General features: G+C 49.6%; 1 protein-coding gene across 1 annotated transcript in view; it reads right to left on the reverse strand.

Moving 5' to 3' along the window:
* The window catches only part of CPLX2 (complexin 2), a 72,099-nt gene that overhangs the window by 41,842 nt on the left and 6,991 nt on the right, over positions 1-23,266 (reverse strand). The window contains exon 2 of the mRNA XM_084795842.1: positions 21,152-21,232. The gene's annotated coding sequence lies outside the window, so the exon portion shown is untranslated. The remainder of the gene's footprint in view (positions 1-21,151; positions 21,233-23,266) is intronic.

A 23,266-nucleotide genomic window follows, 5' to 3' on the forward strand; every position in this document is an offset into this window, starting at 1 on the left:
AGTGCCTTTTTGGGCTTCCACGTCCACATCATCACTAGGCCCTTTGAGCTTTGCTCCACGGTTTTCAGTTTGCCCATGTGGCCTCCAGTTAGACTGTGAGCTCTTTGAAGGCAGAGGCCACGTCCCACCTCTCAGGATTTCCATGGTCTAGACTGGATGGCTATCAAGTGAGTCAATTAATTATCTTTCCTCACAGCAAGGCTTGTTGAATGGCAAGTGATCTAGTCAGAGTCATAACACACAAGTCAGATATGCCTGGGTCCCCCGCCTCCCACCTAGCCTAGAGCCCAGTGGGTAGGTGGTTCACTTGGCTTCATCCATGACAACAAGGAGGCACAACGGTTGACCCTGGAAATGGAGCTTGCAGGGATCACCAGATGACTAGGCTTTGGGAGCCAAGAAGCACACCTGGGTTCCAGTACTCTCTGCAGCTAACTGCCCTTGGAGTAAGTCCCGCTTTCTCTCTAAGCTTCCATTTGTGACCGGAGCAGTGGGAGGGAAGGGACTGAGTTGCAGAGAAAGCCAATGTTCTTCCCACTTTTAGAATTCAATTTCCTGGGATTCTTGGAGACTGACAGACACACATAAGTACTCATGTATGCACACGCCTATCCCGATGCACACAGGAGCAAACATATACAGAGGCATATAGCACATAAGTGTGGGAGAGTCACAGGGCCATGGGCTGGCTTTCAGACATGCATGCGCATGTGCGCGGACACACACACACACACATACACACACACGCACACGCACACGCACACACACACATACACACACACACACACACACACACACACACACACACACACACACGCATGTGCCCAAATACCATATTTTGCACAGAGCGTAGAGACACATTCAGGTTGCACCAGGAACACATACGTGCCCTAGATTCTCAGGTGGGACTCGGAAGGCTGTGCTCACACAGTCTTGCTGAACCCACAAATGTGGACCCCATGCACACCTGTACAGAACAGTCTTCTGGAGGACCCCAAGGCCCCTCCCACTAGTGGGGATGAGGTCATTAAAGCAGATCCACACGCTCTCCTCTGGCAGGGTGGTTGTCCCCATCCCTCCCCCACAGCTTTTGGGCAGGTGAGGGAAATACAGCTGTGAGCTCTGAGCAGCGAGGCCCACAGGGCTGCAGACGAGGATGAGGTTACTGCGGAGGGATGCCACTTTTTAAAAATAACCTCTTGCTGTCTCCAGGAGAGCTCTGGGGAATGAGGACTCCAAAGACAAGATTGGCCTGTTCCCAGGTCTGCCCGTAGAGCCCTATGCAAGGGGCTCTTTGGGACACTGCCAGACTTCCTATTGCTGCCCTGGAGCCCATGGCAGAAGAAGAAACGAGAGAGGCTGCGGTAGGAGTGAGAATTGGGCTGCTGCACGTGGAACCTGCCTTCCTAGAGGAAGGCTGCCTCGTACAGGACCTAATAAACATGGTGTGTGTGTGTGTGTGTGTGTGTGTGTGTGTGTGTGTGTGTGTGTGTGTAGTGTAGTGTAGTGCGCCATGGTGATTTATACCCGAGGCTGGCTATGCTTCATGTTTGTGAGCATCAGTGTTACTCAGGAAAGTGGAGGCTGCCATGTCTCTTTTCATCATGACTGTGAGAGTGAAACAAGTCATGGTCCCACCGGTCTCTTCTGTTTGGATGGGCCTGCTAAAGTGCCCACTTTCCTCCTTTTCATTCTTTTCCTCCTTGCTGTCCTTTCTAGCATCCTTTGTGCACTTTGTCTATCATTCCTTCCAGCTCAGCTTGTCTTTCTACTGAATAACTAGGCATGTCTTCCTTTCATCTTCAGAATCTCAGAGAGCTCAGTGGGACATCAGGCAAGGAGGGTGGGTGGTGAGGGGGACACCAGAGCAGTGACCAGATGCTGTTAAAGGCAAAGAACACTGACATCTGGACGAATGGAGCAGAAACTGGGCTTAGTGGGGCTTTGGGTAGCAGGAGCTGGCAGCTGGTGTGTCCAGGGCTAGCCACCATGTTGTTGGCTTTTCTTCATGTCGCTGTGACGCTTGTGGTCACAAAGTCTCTTCAAGAACCTTGAGGAGACATTGTCACTGTGGTAAGGGTCTGAGGCTATTTTTTGTGAGAACTGTCGTGGTGGTGAGGGTCTGGGCTTTACCTCTGGGAGAGCACTGGGTAGGTACTCTCATGAAGGTGAGGGTCTGGGCTTGTTCTCAGGAGAGCCCTGGGTAGGCGCTATATGACAGTCCTCCACCCTGACTTCCACATCCTGTGGTCTTGGGCATGGGAGGCTCTCTCTTGGTTTCTTCCTCTGTCTTCTGAGCCCCATAGTGTCTATATTATATTATAGGGTTATATCTGGGAAAACTAGCAGTGGAAGACACTATAGGTGTGAGCAGATGGGGATGTGGGGTGAGGAGCTATTCCTAGGAGCGGTGTTGGGGAGAAGAAGTCCCTTGAAACCACAGGGAAATGGAGGCTAAGAGAGAGCAAGTGAGTGGTTTCAAAACCTCAGTGAGTTCAGAGGACAGGTGAAACCCTGGGCTCTCCAAATGCCCGCCCATCCTTTGGAGTTCAGAGAGACTTGGAGCTCAGGTCTGACTCTGGCCTTTTGTGTGGGCTCAGGAATGTCTTCTAGGAGGGGTGGGCAAGCTCCCACATATCCTCAGGACTGAATGCAGAATGTGGATTGCAACTCCAGAGCACTCACAGCCACTTGCTCCCTAACTGCTCAGAAACAGTTGCTGGCACCTCTGAACCTCAATTTCCTGCCACTCCCCCTACGTTGGAGAAGACAAGCCCCCCACCCCCACCCCCACCCCCATGCAGGAATATCATGCTAAGGCTGAGATGAGAGAAGCCTTGCATGACTTACAAAGGACCAGTGAGGGGCACAGTTTCCAGCTCTGGGACAGACCTGCCTCCACCTCTTGAGCTGACCTATGCCTGGCCTTGGCAGACTAGACTGTCCTGGGGCCTGTTGATGATGGAGGGGAGACAGGTCCAGGTCAGCATGTTTGTTGGGGTGGGAGGTACCCTTTGCCCAGACTTTACTCTCTCCCTGTCACAGAGTTGGGGTGGGGGTGGGGGTGCTCCCTGTGGTGATGGATCCCAGCATCTGTAAACACAAGGCTCAGACATCTGCAGGCTTGCTGGCCTGCCTAATCAAACACCAGACACCAGCTTTGAGATGCTCAGAGGCTGGTGTGACACACATGCCTGAGAGAAGGCAAATCCATCCCTTTGAAGAGGAAGAGGCCATAGGTTTATCTAGGTCAGTAAGGCTCAGAGAGGGGCATAATTCATCCGAAGGCACACAGCAAGAACAGTAACTAAGCTGGAACTATGATCTGAGGTTCAGAGACCTCCTTACTGGAAAAAGCTAAGGTCATTTGGCCCAACTTCCCACACTTCTAGGAACAAGGAAGGCACTCCCTCCTTTGGCATTCTGTAAATTTTTTTTTTTTAACAGTTAGGGCCCTTAGTTGTTACATGGCACTAAAAACCTGCTCCCGATCACTAGAGTGATTCTCACAAGATCAACACGTACAGCTCCACACGCTCTCCAAAAGAGCTTGCATGTGCTGTGTCTTTGTTTGACCAGACTGTAATTGTGTGGTCCCTTCCTAAAATACAAAGGCTTCCAGACCCTCCCCCACCGGCCACTGAAGACCTCACTTTCTCAGAATGCAGGGCCAGACTTAAAGAGGATAAGCCCTGAGGCTCCCAGAGGCTGCCTTGGTGAGACTGTTCGATAAATGTAATAACAATTAGGTATTTTTATCAGTGGAAACAAAATTGACTCAGAAATAAAAGGGGGGATTTTAAAGGCATTTTCAATTCCTGACTTTCACGGAAGGCAGTTAAGTTGGCAAGCAGATAAAAGCATCTAAGGGCTGGGGAGATATGCAGTACCGTGCAGGTCTCGGAGGTGTGTCTTTCTGTGCCAAACTGTCAGAATATTAGAGCTAAAACAGCTCCTCCTCTCTATGAACTCCTGCAGATCAGAACCAGAGACTTTTCTAATCCTATGCCTTCCGGAGCTGGCCAGCTCACGCTGGAGCAAAGACACAAAGACGCAGATGTGTGGATAGTTCTGGGTGGCTGGTATTTCAGTGTGCAAAAGATCAAATGCATCTCTCTGTCCATTCTGCCTTTGGCCTTCACACGTGTCTTGAGAGAACCTGGTATAATACCGTAGTGTCGGTGTCAACTACTGCAAACTCTGGGCCACTCTGGGCAGCTCAGGCCACCGTGGGAGTGCTGAATGAATTGCTTGCCTTGCAGTTTATGCCTTCATTCCCCCTTTTTGTTAGCAAGGGCACCTCCATTTCCTCCTGGGGAGTCTCTTTTTGCATTCTTTGGGGGTGCTGAGATCCAGTCTGGGGCTCCACTAGAGGGACATGGTTTGGCCAGTCAGTGTAATTCTTCTGCATATAGCTGCACTGAAACCCCACACTGCCTCTTACCTGCCTCCATGTAGTTTCTCTCTCAAGTGATTGCTCAGTGAGGACAGGACCAGGTGCTCCTTCTGTCTCTGAATCCTTAGAGCCCTATCTACACTGGCACAGGGAAGGGCTTCGGAAGACTTTGGTGGAGTGGCCCCCTTTATCCAGGCTTCTCTTTTACTAGTTTTAATTTCTTTCATCACCTATGACCTAAACACATTAAGCAGAAAATTCCAGAAATAGATATTTCACAAGTTTAAAATTGTATACCTTTCTGAGTAGGGGGATGGAATCTCAACCCATCCCATGTCTTCCCTCCAAAGATGTGCGTCATGCTTTTGTTCAGAGTGTCCATGCTATATATGAGGACTACTTTTTTTTATCACTTAGCAACCATTTTGGTTATCAGAGCATCTAGCACCGCATTCACTTTACTTCCTCCCATGCTGTAGGTACTGTGTCATCCAACATCACAAGAACAAGTGGGTTTGGGCTTTGGGACATATCCCCTAGAAATATAAAGGATGGCTGTACACTGAATTTCTGCTTGAGGGGTTGCTCATTGCTCTGGCCTAGCCACAAAGGTACCAAGGGCTGTGTATGCATGGTCATATGTATGTATTAAATTTGTTCACTTAAAACAACTTCCAGGGAGAGACCAGTCAATCAATTTCTACCTTCTTCAAGAAAGAGAAGGAAAGGGTTAGGTTCATCTCCCTTAGTATTTAGGAGCTGAAATGTCATCCCAGCTTCATTAGGCAGCCTTTGGAAGCCCACAGGTTTTCCAGAGGTGTGTGGAGATTTTCAAGCCATCTCTAACTCAACATCAACAAAACCAGACCCAGAGGTGGCTAGCCATAGAGCAACGGAGCTGGGGGGGTGTCCTCTTGTCCCATCTTCAACCTTGTCTTAGAGTAATCAGGCCAGAGGAAACAGCCCAGCTAATTGACAACAGACAAAATCAATAGCTTCTTCTTCCGCAGCCCAGGAGACCCCCAAAGACAGAAGCAATCGACCTGGCACGTTCTGGCTTTGCCAGCCTCATGAGGGAAGGATAGAAGAGGATGTGCTGAGGTGGGCGTGGGGCATCAGCTTGCTCTCTTCTTGTCTTTAGGATGGATGATATCCCAGACGGGTGAATTTGAGGAGTCCCTCAGTGCCTCACTTGCCAGCTCGGAGGCTTATGTATGCCACGGAACCCCTTGAATGCTCAGTTTCCTCTGTGTATCTGAGTGAACATGCTCGGGGGACTCCTCTGCTGAGTCTGATGTGTGGTCTGGACACAGTGATGGTGCTGGCTAAAAAGTCACTTCCTGTGCTCACTCTCTGCTCTTAAGGTCTCCTGCGCGGCTGCTCTCATTGCCAAGTTCTAAGTCAGTTACACCTGGAGGGGCCAGGCCCCTGCCTTCAAATCTCCCTGGTCCTGCCACCGTGACAAGCCCATTCTTGTTTCTGGGGTCTCAATTGTATAGTCCAGGCAACGAGAGTGCTGTGTAGTGTCCTTCTTTCCTAAGCTATGGCTCGCCTATTTCTGAATTTCTTCCCAAAGTAGCATAGTAATGGAGGGTACCTGGCAGCTAGGTAATATTGTCTTGTTTCTTTACTTGGAGTTAGAGTAATTTCACCTCGTGGCTTACCCCTTGCTGATCAAAGCTCCTACTGGCAGTTAAGTGCCTTTGATTAATAAAAAATGGGAGAAATGAATTAACCATGACTTCAATTCAGCGTGTTTGGGAAACACACTCTTTAAAAAGCCAAATCCGCCAGGGCCAGGAGGGGAGACACAGTGTCCTTTGGGGTAAGAGGATGGGACCTGGTTTGGCTGTCCATGGGAGAGTCTGGCTGTGGACAGAGGACCTGGGCAATAGCAGGCAGCCTGGGTGCTGCTGGTTGGACAGAAGGCTTGGTCCCTTTAAGGCTCCTCTCCCCATCCTGAGCCCCAGGCCTGTGCGGAGGAGGACATGCATTATTGAAAGCGCATTTCAATACCTATTCTCTCCCCTCCTCCTGTGGGTGGCAATCACAGTTTACATAATCTGTCTCTCTGTCCTCCCAGGCAGCTGCTCCCTTCTGGCTGAGTGGTTTGAAGAGGGGAGGGAGGGGAAGGGAGAGGTGTTAACTCTATGCTGCCACCTCAGCCAGGGTGTCTTGTTGTGAGGGGGTGACCACAGCCCCAGGTTCAAAAGTTCCTTAGGCACCGAGTGACCTTGGGCGGACCCCTTTGCCCTTCTCCTGTGATCTGACTTACTTCATGGCTCCCCGTCCTAGTGTCCTTGTTAACGGCTTTCCACCTCTGTCTACAACGCAGAGCCATGTCCTGATTGCCAGGCCCTACTACAACCTGCTTGGGGAGGAGCTGTTGCCTGGCTCATAGGCAATTCAAGTTCAGCAAACTGGCCTTACCAGTTTTCTCCCAAGCCACCTGCTGCTCCTTCCATCTGTCCTAGCTCTCCATCCCTTCATTCTTTCATTCACGGGGCCATCACCCATGAATTCACTCGCTACTTATGCATTTACCCATCCATCATTTTTACTACCATTCATTTCTCCACCTCTTTAGCCACCCATCTAACTGCTCCTTCCATCTGTCCTTCTATCCGCTCACTGTTTACTAAGAGTCTAGCGCTTGTCAATATTGAGAGCACAGTGACAGGCAACACAGATGCTGGGTCTGTCCTCAAATGCTTAAAACCTTATGAAGACAGCATGCAGGTGAATAGACAATTGCAATAAAGGCTGTGAGTATAGGAGAGGGTGACGTGCTGCAGAAACAGGGGACGGGGAGGGGGTGTTGGGCACTCTGGAATCCTGGTGGATAGTGAAGACTGCTTTTTTTGCTGTAGTTTTTTTGTTTGTTTGTTTGTTTGTTTGTTTTGTTTTTGAGACAGGGTTTCTTTGTGTAGCCCTGGCTGGCCTGGAATGAACTCTGTAGACCAGGTTGGCCTCGAACTCAGAGATCTACCTGCCTCTGCCTCCCCAGTGTTGGGACTAAAGGCGTGTGCCATCACCGCCCTGTTGAACACTGTTTTTAATGTGATGATCCCTAGGCAGACTCCGGAGAGCTAAGGAGGGTACCTGCCTCTCTTCCCGAGGTTCCTTGTCTTTACCTCCTGTGACAATGCCTCTATGAGAGGGGTCCCCCCTTTCCCTCCCTTCTTCCTCATGGTCTTCTTTGGCCTGGGTGGGGAGATCACACTGTCACCAGCTTTAGGTGACAGAGCGTGACCTGAGCCTGTCTGTGGGAATGGGGTTAGGGCTGAGCCTGCTGATGTTCAAACCAGAACACTGCTGCTTCCACGGGCAGCAGGGCACCCATTTCTGCTAGAAAGGTGGTGGTCGGATGTTTTGCCACTTGAAGGGAGAGCTTGCCAAAGAGCAAGGGGCATAAGCAGAGACCAGATGGAGACAGAAAAGTAGTCCAAATTTTTTTTCTCCAGACCTATCTGCTCCCAGCAATGGTGGACTTTCCCTTTAAGCTGTTTGGAGTTGGGTTCTGTCACTTGCAGTCAAAAGAGCCCTCATTAGCAGCAAATATCCTCAGAAGCAGCAGGCCACACTTCCACATTCGTCTTATTTGATTTCACAACAGCCCCAGGAGGCTGTTTACAGGTGATGAGGCAGGGCTTAGACAGTCCAGTTAGCAGACCTAGCCCTGCGCCTTTAAGACAGTGAGGTCAGCCTTTACGCTGTGATTGCTGGGGCCCAAGTAGACAGCATGCCCACCAGAGATGGAATTAGATTTGAGAGGAGAGGAGAGGTGGAAAGGAACTGAAGACAGCTCAGAAACTCTGGTCTTTGATAAAGCGGTTGGGAGTAAAAGCGAGAGAAGATGGTAAGGGAAGTGAGTTAGAATCAGAGACCTGTAAAAGTGGAGGAAAGGGAACAACATTTAAGTTCAAAGTTCGCTACATTCCAGCCAAATGAACCGACAGCTGGGTCAGCTGGTGCACCAGAGAGGGCCTCGCCCAGCTGCTCACAGACAGCCCATATTTTGTTGCTTGACTATATATCAAGATCTGACCTCCTCCAGGAAGCACCTTCCATCCCCACCCCCACCCCCGCACCCAGAATCATTTCTGGAGACTCCTCAGTCCTCCCCTGTGTCCTTTGTAAGGCTGGCCACGTTGGTCTTCCTATTTCACCAAGTATGACTCATCTTTCGGGGAGGGAGGGGGCGGGGAGAGTCCATGCCTCCTCACTCGACTGTGATTAGACCCAAGCTCCGAGGCCCATGCCTTGCACCCAGTCATGGCTGAATGCACATTTTTTTAAAAAAGGGTTTATTTGAAGGAAATGAATGCTAGATAAGGCATGGAGTCAGGATATGAGTGTTACGGGAGGACAGAGGCAGGAAAAGCAAGCAATATAGAGAAAGATTAAGGCGGCGAGGAAATGTCGACGGAGAAGGCGGGCTGAGGAGAGACCCAGAGTGCTGCTGAGGGTGAAGCTCAGAGTCTATTGGACTTCTGGGGTTCATCTAGCCTTGTCCGTATAAAGTGCCTCATTTTGTGGGAGGGCCATCTGGAAAGGATCCAATTTGCCCAAGGTCTCTTAGAACTGGAAAGACTAATCCTATAGTATGGGTGGGGCAAAGCAGGTGCAGCAAGAGTTCTTGCAGTTTCTGTCCCTGCCGCTAGGGGCACGAGACGCAAGACAGTGGTGAATGGATGGCGCAACCGCCAAGGGTGGGAAATGGGGGTAGCCAAGAGCAGCCAGATCCCTTGGTGCTTCTGCATCCTGGGACTTTCTCAGACAGTTTGTGGGTGACCCTTCCCTTCAGTAGCTACCTTTGGGCTCAAACCCGGGAAAGGACTCACCTTCACAGGCTGCCGGTTTGCGAATTCCCCCCGCGGCTCCCGAACCAGATGGCTGACCAACAATCCCTGTCTACTACAGCGTTTGGATCTATCCTCTAAGGTGTCCTGAGCACCGTTCAAAGTAATCCTATTTATTCTGTCCATCTGCTTGTTTACTGTCTGTCTCTCCCCCCACTGTGGGAGACTCTATGGCAAGGGCTGTGTGGGTCTCTCTGTGTCCAGCCCCACACCTGGAAACACTCACAGAATGCTGGGCAGATTAGTGAAGGGGAGGGCGGGTGGACGGTTGCGGTGGGGATGGCACGGGCTTGGATGTGGTGTTGATGAGGCATTTCACCAAGCAGGCCTCCAAAAATAAAGGCATCTGAGCTGTGAAATGAGAACTCTTGAGAAGAGAAAGGCCCTTCCTTTTAGGGCTAATTGTGTGCTGTGAGCTGGAGTGCCGCAGCTGCTGGGAGACCAGAGACCAGGAGGTCTTGAGGGATGGCTGCAAACCCAACCCCCGGGACACCTGCTCTCAGGCAGCACGAGGAAACCCACTAGGGGCTGGCTGTCTCTGTGAAGGCAAAAGGATGCTAATGTCACTACTTAAGAGATGAGGGAGCCACAGCACTGGACTGGGGGAGAAGCACCAGTTCTAGAAGTTGGGGAGGAACTTGAATGAACGTGTGCCAAGTTAACCAAGGGAGGGCAATGCTGGGTGCTATTTGTTTGCTTGTTTGTGTGTGGGGTCCACCCTCTGTCTTCCCCCCAATCCCCTTTTTACCAGGCTCAGAGGAAGACTATTAAAGCAGACACACAACATGACGCCATTGAACTAAAGGGATGAGCCCAGGTTCCTCCTACAATTGTGGCACAGTCAGGGCTTGATCAGTTTGATTTAAATTGGATGGGCATCCCACATGGCACCAGCGGGGGGGGGGGGGGAGGGAAGGTGGGCTGCTCATCTCTGCCAGAATTTTTCTGGTGTGAGAGGAGAGCCAAGAAGGAAGAACAAAAGGGAAATTTACTGTCCAGCAAACTAGGGGGCAAGATGGATGTTTCTGGAATTGTTCTTTGCTTTTCTTTTTCTGTTCTAACCCTTCCTGGGGCTGCCTGTTCTCATCTGAAACTGGTGTAAAAATGGACACAGGGTCCCCACTTATAGACTCCATGCCTATCTACAAGGCAAGTTGCCCAACTGTGAGATGTTGATAACAACTCTGAACCCTTAAGGCACAGCAAGGATTCAAGGGGGCAGAGCAAGTGGGTGAAGTGTACCAACAGCCTCAGTGATGCTGTCTGAGTTAGCCACAGACCTGAGGCCACTCCGCCCAGGACGAAATGTGGACCTCGCTCCAATCTCCCTAGGGGCTTGAAGAGACCCTTCGTGAAAGAGGGCAATGGAATATAATCTAGCAATGAAAGAGTTATAACCAAGTTCAAACGCACTAAAGGATCTCAGCTACAACAGCAAGTGAATGAATCCAGTCACTTTGGCATAACTCCATTTATAAGAAGTTCAAAACCAAACCGGATGCTCTTATGAGGTTGGGAGTTGAGGTGGTGGTCCCTTTTGTGGGAGGGGTGGGATTCGTGAAGAGGAGAAGTAGGGCTGTCTGTGGTAGCTTCCATTCATGTTCTGGGGTGGGTTGCATAGGTACAGTGCCATGTAGAACTTCATGGAACACTTTGTGAATGCAGGCAAGTGGTTGAAATAGCTTCCTGTGTTGAAGGCTTGGTCCCCAATGAAGCAGGGCTTAGAGGTGAGGTCTTGAGAGGTAATGGGCTCATGAGGGTACTGTCTGCATCAATGGAGTGACTCACTGATGAGTTCAGAGCTGGAAGACATTGTCTCACGAGGTGTGTCCATTCCACCCTTCCCCAGCTTCCTAGCTGCCCCGAGATGAGTGGCTTGTCCTCTGTCACCTTTGCTGGCTAGGTGTTTCTTCTGCATCTCAGTCTAAAAGCGACGGAGCCAATCACTCATGACATGACACTTCTGAAACCTTGACTCAAATAAATTTTGCCTATTTAAGAACACACACACACACACACACACACACACACACACAATTATTCTTATATGATGTATATGAGGGTTTTGCCTGCACATACGTGCAGTACCCACAGAGGTCATAAAAGGGCTTTGGATCCCCTGACAGGAGTTATAAGCAGTTGTGAGCCTCCATGTGGGTGCTGGGAATGGAACCTGGGCCCTCGGCAAGGGCAGCAGTGTACTCTTAACCTCTGAGCCATCTCTGTAGCTTTTTCCTTCTTTTTGGTTTTCTTTCAGTATTTTGTCACAGCAATAGAAAGTTAACTAACGTAGTTATATTTTAAGAAAAATTTCTGAAAATAATCTAAAAACAAGGATTAAGAGCTTCATTTATGGTTCAGTCTTAGCTTGGGACAGTCTCAGCTTTGTGGCTGTCGACCTGTCACATCCTGGCCTCAAACAGCTGGGGCAATAGGTAGGCTATCAGTCACCCTCTGCTTTTGCCTGTACTTTCTTGAGCACTTCTCCCCCGGTGGGCCATATGCTTCCTTCCAAGCTCCCATGGCACCATCACATACCCTCATTTATCTCTGCAGTTCTCATGTGGTTTAATAGCCTTATCTTATCCTGCCAGTTCCCCAATATCAGAACCAGTGACTGATCCACATCTATGTCCACATGCTGAGCATAGGGTCTTGGCATGGTGGCCCAAAAGCATGCTGTGGAACGATTGAAGGGAACTATTCTTTAAAGAGACAGAGTTGTTTTTTGTTTTTTGTTTTTTACTATGTAGTGTTGGCTGGCCTGGAACTTGCTACGTAGGCCAAGATAGCCTTGAACTCACAGAAGCTTGTCTGCCTCTGCCTCCTGAGTATTAAATTGAGAGTGTGTGCCACTGGACCTGGGTTAGGAAACCATTATTATTTTAAGCTCCTATTGCCTTACTAGAGAGCCCATCATTTGATGTAGGTAGACCCTTCTTTGCTGTTTTATGACACACCTTCTAGAGATTTCTATTCTCTAGGCTAAATGACCCCAATTTACATATTTACACCATGTGCTCCACAGGGTGGATTTCTTTCTTTTCTTTTTTGTTTTTGTTTGTTTGCTTGTTTGTTTTTGGGGCACCCAAATGGGTACACAGCCCTTCCCCTGATCCACCACCTCCATCCTCACCACACTTAGTCCACGAGAACAACTTCTAGAGGCCAAGGTGGTGATTGGTCAGGGGGAGAGGCAGATCCTTTCCCTTAAACCTTATTCACTAAGGACACCAGAACTCTTATTACAAACACCAGGGGAATGGTTCAACACAGAACAGGATATTGGAGGTTGGAAGCTATGAGGTTCTTGTCACCAGTGGTAGAACGCGAATGAGAGCTGGTTGACACTAGGTAGGAAGTGAGACGTTAGACTCACTGCCTCAAGATTCAATGGAGAAGAGACAGAAATGCAATAGAGAAATGCTATCAGTGGAGGCCTCAGTGCACAGGCCCTTCAAATGCACAGTCTCATGGATTTCTGGGGTTGTTCTCCCTGCTCTTCCTCCCTTTTAGGACCCCCTGCATGAAATGTGCAAATGAAGAAATGCTTCCACACCCTGGCTGTGAGGAGCCCATCGCTATGTGAGGACATTGGGTCATCATGCCTGAGACCCTCTGGGACCTCAGGCACTGGTTGCAGGTCACGGTCCTTGTTATAAGGGACACAGGCTCAGCGAATACAGCTTTCACTAATTTCTCCATCTTGAGTAGTGAGTGAGGCAGTTAATGAGACCGCTTCTGGCCAATGACCTAGGAGAGAATCGATAGCTGTCACTTCCGGGCTGGGATGTTTAAGAACTGGTGGGTCCTCCACTCTTTCCCTCCGCTGCTGTCAGCCTGCCTCCCCAGAGTTGCCACTTGGGAGGAAACTCTCCTGGTTTCACAGGTAATATCATGTGAAGGAGAAATGGCCACTACTGTGTCAAGCCACACACAACCGGCCTTAACTGGTTACCACAGTGTGACCTGGCCACATGCCACAAGTGGGCCCTCCTGTCACTGCCACAGCACTGTATCAGCACAGGACTAGCATCCATTAAACACAGCACAGTGACTCCTTAGATCCTGTAGCCCGAGAGAAGCGGACAAGAACCGATGAGTGCTTAGAGCAGAGAGGGTCAGTATTGTGACAGGAAGGGAAAGGGGCCTGTGGATGTCCAAAGAAGTGTGGCAGAGGGAGAGGGAGTTCATAGGAGACGCTCTCCAGGAAGTGACATCTCAGCTGAGTTATAGTGGACGAACAGAAGTGAATTCAGCAGTGACCAACCGGTATATATTGTTCAGTCAGCACAATATTAGTACCTTTTGTTAACTGATAATATTTAAATGATTTCCTTGTAGAAGTCTGGATTTCCCTTTAAAATAAATATTACAAAATGACTGAAAACAAAAAGGAAAAGAAATACAAGTCTATCTGTCAATGCTAAGACCATTTGCCTGTGTGGTGATAATTAATTGCATTGAGCTGGCACTGACTGTCATTTAGACAGGTACATATCACATAACCAGGTTTCCACAGCTCCCTGGGGGTGGGGGGTGGGGCGGCATCTGCCTTCTGCTCTCCCTGCACGCAGCAGAGCTCGCAATACCTCAGTCAGTAGATTCTCTTCCAGGTGTTTCCCTCCTGTGCCCTGTAGCCCAAAATTACAAATTCACATTGTGACTCTTTCCGCCCCCCCCGCCCCCTGCCTCTTTTCTTTTTGAAATTTGATCTCCCGGTTCTCAAGCATCAACTTTGAATATGACGATGTCATTTTTGCCATGTCAAAAGGTTGGAGGTGCCATTTAGATGTCCTCGTCCATGTGCATCTTAGACTTCAGCAACGAGGCCAAGGGCCACAGGTTCAGCCTCCTTATGGTCCCTAGACCATATGGTCTAGAAGATTCTGGAAGCCTGAGGGGGTCAGGCTGAGAGAATCACATTGCTGGAGCTCCTTTGGCTCTTCAGAAGGGACTACTGCTGGTTTGGGCTTCTAGAATGCCTCCTTCCTTCCTTTGGTCTCGGCTCAGCTCTTTCTCAGTGTACCGTCCTGCCTGGCACATGGAGCCATGTCCCCTGGGTCCCCTGGGATGGTGGCTCCCACGCTTAGCTGTGACTGATGCATCCCACAGGAGGCCTCAAAATTGCCGTCTCAGCGCCTCTTTCAGAGAGAGCCAGGCTGTTTCTTTGACTTCTGTTCTTCCTGGCCTGACAGCTAGTCTTCCCCCTGAGTCCATGGGCAGCTGATGACACCTAGGAACCTCCTTTAAGGAGACCAGCAGACCTTGCCTCTGATGTTTATTATCAATGTAGCTGAGGTCACAAATGACCCTTTGAGGGCTGATGTGAACAGTTTGGGAGCCACACCTGGTTCTTCCGAATGCTAAGCTGGCCCAGGCTACCTCTTCCTGACGCTCAGCTCTCTTCTGGGGGAACCTTCCAATCATTCTTCGAAGATCAGCCTTGCTAGATACCAGAGGCCTGAGAGCTGTGCCAGCCCTAACTTCTTCTTTTTAAAAAAATTAATTTATTCAGATTACAACTCAATTGTTATCCCATCACTTGTATCCTCCCATTCCTCCCTTCCTCCCACTTTCACCCCATTCCCCTCCCCTAGGTCTAAGAGAGAGGGGGGACCTCCTCCCCCACTATATGACCATAGGCTATCAAGTCTCATCTTGATCGCCTGCTTATTCTTTGAGTGCCACCAGTCCTCCCCACCAAGGGTAAAGAAACTGTGGTACATTTACACTATGGAATACTACGCAGCTATTAAAAACAAGGAAATCCTGAAATTTGTGGGCAAATGGATGAAACTAGAAATGATCACAATGAGTGAGTTAACCCAGAAGCAGAAAACTCACATGGTATATACTCACTTATAATTGGGCACTAGCCCAAAAGGCATGTCCCACAAAAGTCTTCACTTACCAGGAGATTGGGATATATGTGAGGACATCCTACTGAGACTCTAGGTAATAGAAATAGAGGAGATGGGGAAATAGAAGGACCCAGAGGGCCCTAGAAACCTACAAGAAGAACATCTTGACGGGTGGGGTCCAGGGCCGTCTGCTCAAACTATTGCACTAACCAAGGACAATACAAGTAGTAAACATCGAACCCCTACTCTGATCTACCCAATGGACAGGACATTCTCCACAGTTATGTGGAGAGCGGGGACTGACTCTGACATGAACTCTGGTCCCCCAGCCCTAACTTCTTTTTTTTTAAATTTTTAATTAATTTATTCATATTACATCTAAATAGTTAGCCCTTCCCTTGTATCCTCCTATTCCTCCCTCCCTCCCGCTTCCCCCCTTCTCCCCTCCCCTATGTCTGTGATTGAGGGAGACCTCCTCCCCCTATATATGCTCTTAGATTATCGAGTCTTTTCTTGGTAACTTGCTATCCTTCCTCTGAGTGCCGCCAGGCCTCCCCATCCAGGGGACATGGTCAGAAAAGGCGGCACCAGTGTTCGTGTGATAGTCAGATCTCACTCTCCACTCAACGGTGGAGAATATCCTGTTCATCGGCTGGGTCTGGGTAGGGGTTCGAAGTTTACTGCCTATATTCTCCTTGGCCCAGCCCTAACTTCTAACCATGGCCCAAGTACTGCTGACTTTTGGCTAAGCTGCTATCCTGGTCCTTAGACCTCTGGCTCAATCAGCAAACTCGAGTCACATCCCCAGCAATCTTCCTTCTTCTGGGGAGCCTGAATTACTGTCTCCAGGAGATACCCCCAAGGATTGGCAGTGTGGTGGTGAAGGGAGACATCCCTGCATGTCGGCTAGGGTGGGCTTTGAGCTAAGGCACTCCTACAGTGTTCCTGCTCCGTTAGTGCTTCCATAGTCAACGGCTATCTTGATCTTTTTCATTCCTGCACATTTTGCTTGTAGTTCTCCATGGTTTGTCAGTAACAACAGGAAGTGTTTCACCATCTCATCCTTAATATATACGCTTTTCAAGAAGGAACATGCGCTCTATTATAAGCAAGAATCTAATATAGACCCTTCTTGATTTACGATGGAGTAATTTCTTGATAAAGTTATTGTAAACTGAAAATATTGTAAGTAGAAACACCTTCTTTATGAGATGCCCTAGATTAGCACCACAGTGCTCAGTGGAGCGTTGTGTTTCTCCTTGTAACTGGGCTACTGACTAAGAGCTGGGCTCCCTGCCACTGTCAGGCATTACTAGAGAGAGGCTCACACTGTATATTGATAGCTCAGGGAAAGACCACAACTTAAGATTCCACGTATTATTTTTTACTTGTGTGTGTGTGTGTGTGTGTGTGTGTGTGTGTGTAACCGTGCGCGTGTGCACATGTGTGTACATGCAATGTGCATGTGTGTGCCAGAGGACAACTTTGGTGTGGTTCCTCTGGCACTGTCCACATGTTAAAGAGTTGCACTTGTTTGCATTTGTGTGTGTGTGTGTGTAGAGGTCATAGGGACAACCTTTGGGAGTTGGTTCTCTCTTTCTACCATGTAGGTTTTGGAGACCAAACTCAAGTTGTTAGGCACGGAGGCAAGCATCTTCCCTCATGAGGCATCTCACGGGCCCTAAAGATGTAGCCCAGGCTGGCCTCCAACTCCCACTTCCCCTGTCCCTGATCCTAGAGCTTGTTCTACCCTTATGTGTCACCACAACTGGCATCCTCCGCCCAAATACTGTTCTTTCTTTAGCCTAGCACCGGGTACCTGCTTTGCTTCAGTGAATGAGCTTGGCTCCAGCTCCTCATACATAAGAAAGTTAGCGCAAAGCGAAGGAAATAAGAACTCAAAGTTTTGACTCCTTCCTAAGCGACTGACACTATGATTGGTGTTTTACATGGATTATTTCAAATTCCCCCTCAGTTTTACTCATGTCCTCGCTCCACAATTTCTGCCCTGCAAGGACTATTTATTTACTTGGCAGTTCTTCTTACACCGATTTGCTGTTTTTTTTTTTTAAATGCACAATTTTATATTCAAAGAAAATGCTATATTATTTCCATAAATCAGAGTTGGACGCATGGCTTTCATATTTCTAACATGCGCTGATTGTAAGCTTTTAAAATAACAAATGTGCATCTCTGTACCACCCAAAGTCATCTTGCTCGGCATCAGGCTTGTGCACGGCAGCCTCTGGGAACTCCAGCCAGCATCTCAGCTAACATGGCACACACTCCCAGGAGGATGCTACACAGACAAGAGTAGGGAGGCTCAAAGCTTCCTTCCTGAAGTCCTGAGGGGGAGAGGGAGGGGGAAGATGGGAGGGGGAATGGAGGGGGAGGGGAGGGAGAAGGGGGAAGGAAGAGGGTGGACTTGGATCCAGCTGTCTACCTCTGGGTGCATGAGCCTTTTGAACGCCAGTGATTTTCAAGTATATGCATTTATATATTTAGAGACTCCTTTAAAAACAAAACTCTATATGGGAGTCCAAACAAAGCAGAGATTTGTGGTTGAAACAAGATCAGGAATCCAGGGCTTCTTTTGGGGAGGGGGGAGTTCCCTTCTAAGGTGGCCGTCCTATTAATGTTTCATGAGACCCTTTCTCAGAAGCCTGTGGCTCACCGGGACATAACTTCAAACCCACAGTCTGTTACTGTCCCTTGGTTCTGTTTAGTTCAACTTTCTTTGTAGACTCCTGAGGGTCGGTCCTGTCCTTCCTGGTCGGGCCTCTCCGCTTTTGGACTTTGGCTACCTTGATATTTTGAAATTTTTCTTCTTGCCATCTTGCAATATTCCACTGGCTTTCTGGGCCTTGCTCTGACTTCATTGTTCACCCGTCACCCACTGTTCTAACTGTACCTAGTGTTTTTGGGGGCACAAAGGGGCCATGGAAAACTAGAAAATTGTTCCTCTTATGGAGTCTCGTTGATGTGGGAGACAGACACAGGCACTCCCAGAATGCAGTGGTGAGTGTTCCTCTTCTCACCCAAAGCTCATTTGTTCCCTAGGTTGTTGCCTTTCTCAGGGCCCTGGCTGCATTCTGGGTAGTAACTGAGATAGAGCCAGCTAAAGTGCCCCAGGGATGCTGGCTGCCATCCACACTGTGATGCCAGAGGTCTTAGCCCATCCCTGCCAGGGGCCTAAGACACTGTTCCTTTCAGCAGTGTGTGACTTTGGAGTTAGGGTCACACCTCACTCACACCCCACATCCTCATCCCAAGTACCCCAGCAATTGCCTGGCTCCCGACCTCAGCCTGCTTTCTCCTCTCACTAGTGAGTTCATTTGACCCCCAAGCTTAGAGGTCATAATGCCTATAAAGTTGAAGCTCCTAAATTAGGGGTTCTCTTTGCTCAGAAAGAGAGGAGCCTATTGGCTTAAAAAATAAGGGAAGATCCAGACAGAATTCCAATACATTATAAATATTTCCAATGATATTCTACCTCACTGTATCAGCCACACCAAGGCTACTACCCACCTCTGAGGTGCCCTGAAGTATCCTTAGAACATCATATTTGGGGGTCTCCCTTGTGCTATAAGGCTAGGTCTCAGCTAAGCCCAAGTTCTGGAAAGGTTTGCCTTGGTGGACCCATGTACATTACAAAGTTCAAAATCATACAAGTCAATTAGATAACTCTGTTCAAATCAAACCGTGTCAGTCAGCTGTAGCCCAGGCACACTTACCATGCATCTCTGTGTGTTCATCTTTAGGGAAAGAGAGTCCAGCAGTGAATGAGATGCACTCTTGCCTCTCCAGGAGCGTTTTTGCTTTGAATCAAGATTCCGGACTCAACATTTCCCATGCACGAAGGGCTGGAGAGGGATCTTACGCCTTCTTCTTAAGGTTTGCTGTAGTGGTTTTAATGCTGGTGCCTGGCTATAGAGCCTTTAGGAGGTGGGGCCTGCCTGGCAGAATGTCCCCTCTAACTCCCAGCCTTCACCATGTGAACCGCTATCACCTTGCACACCTTGCTGCCTGCTGCTACAGATGAACTCCCCGCTCCTACACCTTCCAATCCACAAGGGACTGAAATCTCTATGACCAGGAGCCAAACCAATCCTCCCTTCTTGAAGTTGCTGGCAGGTGTTCTGTCACAGTGACTGAGCCCTCTCAAACCACCCCTTGGAGTGTGAGTTGAGCACCTCAGAGGGCAGAGCGGGCCCCTTTAGGGTCTGCTACACGAGGGTCTTGAGTCATTCCTTCATCACTTGGTCATTTGCTTGTTTACTTGCAAGCCTACACTAAGCAGTACAGATGTGCTCAGTTCTGTGCAGACATTATCTCATTTAATTCTCTGTGACAATTAAATTGTCCAGGTCTCTGGGTAATTGATATAAATGTACAGCCATTTAAGCTAGAACATAACTCAGCTTTGACGCCAAAGCCATGCTCTTTGTGTCTCTCTCTGCTGTCTGTTAGGACAACCAAATAGATTGTAGTCACCAGTTCTTAAAGAAACACATTCTATGTGGAGGCAAAGAGAGGACTAATGAATACGTTATGGCAGGGCCGAATCCCACCAGACTACTTTATTAGAATTCTTTGAGAAGTGAACTATATAGGGAGATAAACGGTGACTTTCACAAAAAAGCCTTTGTTAAGTTCCTATCCCAAAGCCTATTAATAAAATTGATTCATTATAGAATTGGGCAGAAGTGGGTGGCAAGTAGGAGGGAGCCTATTTTTATATGGATAGAGAACTGGCTTAGAGACGAGGAGGGTGGAGAAAATGGGAGCTTTTTCGAACGGGGAACCACGGTTCTTCAGGAATTGCTATGGAGTTAGGTTTGACTACAGCTCAGTATACAGGCATTGAGCACGCGGTGTGCATGAACCCTGATCCAACATGGCGCAGCTCAAGTAAGCGAGATACCTGCTCAGCTCTTAGAGGGTCCAAGAAAGGCAGTGTGTGGTAAGAAGACTTCATGTTACAGGGACAGGAGGCTCCTCAGGGGAGCCCCAGAAGGTGGCCAAGGAGGGAAAGACCTCCAGGCTGTGGTCAGCAGGCTGGAGGGAGTATCAGTGTCCCCTCTATCCCTGTTCTGTGGCGACAGGATTCCTTCTCTCCTCCCCCTCCCTACCATGAAGTAGAGAACCATGAGGCTGTGGTGCTGGGGCTCAGAGCCTGGGATTCCTCAGTGGTGCTGCCGGAGAGTGACTCAGCATCGTAAAGAGCTCCCATCTGGATGAGCCGTGGTATCTATAGCGTCCAACCATCACTGTATCCACACACACTCTCTCTGTGCAAATATGTGGATCACTGGATGCTAAATATGAGGTGGCCTGGAGACGTTCCTCCTCTTAAAAGACTATTTGCTATGGAACTCGAGGCTGTTTATTTAAAGAAACGAGTTTACAACTACGCACATTAGATCACCGGTAGTGGGCGGCGGTTGGGGGAGAGACGATTGGACGGAAGGGTGCTGGGGGTGCAGGTGACTGAGCTTGGCCTGATTGCTCCATCCACGGTCCCCTGCCTTTGCAGAAAGCAGGCAATGGACACCACTACTGAGATACAGGCATAGGGCGGGAGAGGGGGAGGGGTGCTGTGATTCAGCAGAAAGAACGAAGAGCTGGTGGTGCAGGAGAGCCGGGTCCTGACCCAGCCCTTCCCTTCATCTCATCACACACAATTCATCAGCGCTCTTATTCATCTGTTAAACGCCGCAGCCAACCAAGCCCCGCTGTGTGCACAGGCCCCTGTAGTTGGGACTCAGCCTTAGCCACCTGCCAGGACTAGTCCCTGGGCTTCAGTTTTCTCATCTGGAAGCAGGGATGAGAATGCCCACCTCGGCCTTTGAGAGGCAGCGCTGGATAAGATGATGTACCAAAGACAAAGCCTGAACCACCGCACTGTCCCCCCAACAGACACATCTCACCCCGACTTAGAAATGCAAGAGCGACCCCCTTCATCTTAGTCCCAAGCAGGAGACGTCCCGAGTGCCACCCATGGCAATGACCTTGGGCGGCGTCCTTACCTGTGCTTCCTGGAATGAGCTGGGATGCGGGAGCCTCAGGCACCAAGTAGGGTAGATAGCATGCCAGAGATGCTGAACTTCCTAGAGATGGAGAGAGAATTTGGAGCTGAGAGTGTAGCCGGGGTAGGGGGTGGTGGTGGGGGGGTGCGCTTCCTCGGTGGACATGAGACTCAACCACTGCCATCTCCAGCCAAAGCCACCACTGCTTTTCTTGTTCTGGCTAAGGGCTGGGTGGGTGGGGGTCTGTCTGGCATCAGACACAACTCCTGGCTCCTACTCTATAGGTAACCTGCTAACAGTTACTCATCATGCTTCCTGGCTCAGGAAACGCTTGGATTGCACAGCCAGGGTATCTGATTGGTGTCAATAGACATGTTTTATTGTTAATCATTCCTGGTTTCCAGTTCTGGCCTTGGGAATACCCACTGCAGCTCCCTGAGACTCTGTTTCCTCTTCTGTGTAATGGGCTTTCATGGTGCCCACTTCCTGCATGTAAGCTGGATCCTGGCTGTGAAGGCACACAGGAGAGGCCCCTCCAATCCTAATTACTTCCCTCACTTTAGCCCTGGGGGTGCCAGTCTCGCCTTAAGAGGCCAGAGTTGGCTCATTTGTGTCTGTTTCCAGACCTTGCGCAAGGTCTGCCAATGTCAGTGTCCCGCCAGTGTTTGTTGACTGAGCCTGCTCCCATGGTCTGGTAGAGCTGTCTTTATACACCGAGGATTAGAGAGGCCCAATTTAACCGAGAGCAGAGGTAGGAAGGCAGTTGGCGTGGTGGTCAAGTTCACATAGAGGTATGTATGAAGCTGGGATCCCAACCCACAGTCCTCACCCTGCCCATCCAGGTGCTGATTTCAGGGCCTGGCAGGGCTCTTCTTGCCTGAGCACCAGATGTAGGCTGTGGAGGGGCTCTACAACATCTGCTTTCCCACTTCCTCCCAACATAGCCTGTCACTTCCTCCTGGACCCTCCCTGTCTTCTTTCCATAGCCCTACTTCCAGTGTCCCAGGAGCAGGTGCAACTGTCATCTGCCGAAGTGGGGGCTGAGGTTCAGGAGGATGAGGCCGCCTGGCTCACAGAGGCACTGTGGGGTGAAGCAGGGAGTCCCAGGGATGACACTAGGTGCTTTGCTACCACCAGTCTTCAGGTCCACTTTGGACAAGATGCATCCATCTAACCCCGCATCCTGTGTGACCACGCTTAACCTTCACCGCCACACACAGCTCCAGCCCCTCACCCCACTGTTGGAATAGGGCCTCCTTCAGGCTGCTCCCCAAGACCTGGGCCTGAGCAGGACTCAGTAGGTGTCTGATAAGTGAGTGAATGAGCAACTGAGTGGCTGAGCGGGAATGCCAGGCTGTGTTCTAAATGCTGCGGTACAGCTGTAAAGAGGGATGGGCGTGATTCTAGTCTTAGGAAAAATCAGCAACTGGATTGGTACCATGGCTAAATTCCTGTTTTCTGATTGGTTGGGGGTGGGGAGTTGGAGCTGTGAATGCGTGCGTATGTGCGTGTGTTGGGGGGCCAGGGAGAGGGGGACAGAGGGGTGGAGGGACTGCATTCTGCCCAGGAATAGCATCTAAGTGCAAATGGTGACTTGTGTGTCTTTGGACTGGGCTACCTGAGTATAGGGCCAAATACCTGACCTTTGAGAAGGCAACAAGGAAAAGCAGGTAACAGCCTGGTATCAACCTCCCGAGTCCCAAACATCTAGTACTTTAGGTACTGGCACATAGTAGTAGGTTAACTGCTAAGCAGATAGGAGAATAGGTAGAGAGCAGGTCAAGATGGCTTCCATCCCAGGGCTTGTGGGAGTCAGATTGACTCTAGACCCTTGCACAAGGTAGGTATCCTAATTCCACAAGGGAGGGTCTCAGTCTCACTCTCTGGCCAGCCCAGTGTCATAGCGTCCTTCTACAGAGGATGGCAAGGGGGCTCGTTAAAGACTCGACCCATTGTTGAAGGCCAGGCCCCCTGTCCTGTTCTAGCAGAGAGATGTAAATAGCTGCCCAGAGAGCAGCCAATTGAAATGCTGTGTGGGTTCCATGCTAATTCAGGCTTGAAAAGGGTGTGTGGGCCACCCCCCCACCCTCCCCCACCCCCACCCCCCATCCAGGA

Source organism: Acomys minous, assembly GCF_964271855.1.
Source record: "Acomys minous genome assembly, chromosome: 9".
NCBI lineage: Eukaryota > Metazoa > Chordata > Mammalia > Rodentia > Muridae > Acomys > Acomys minous.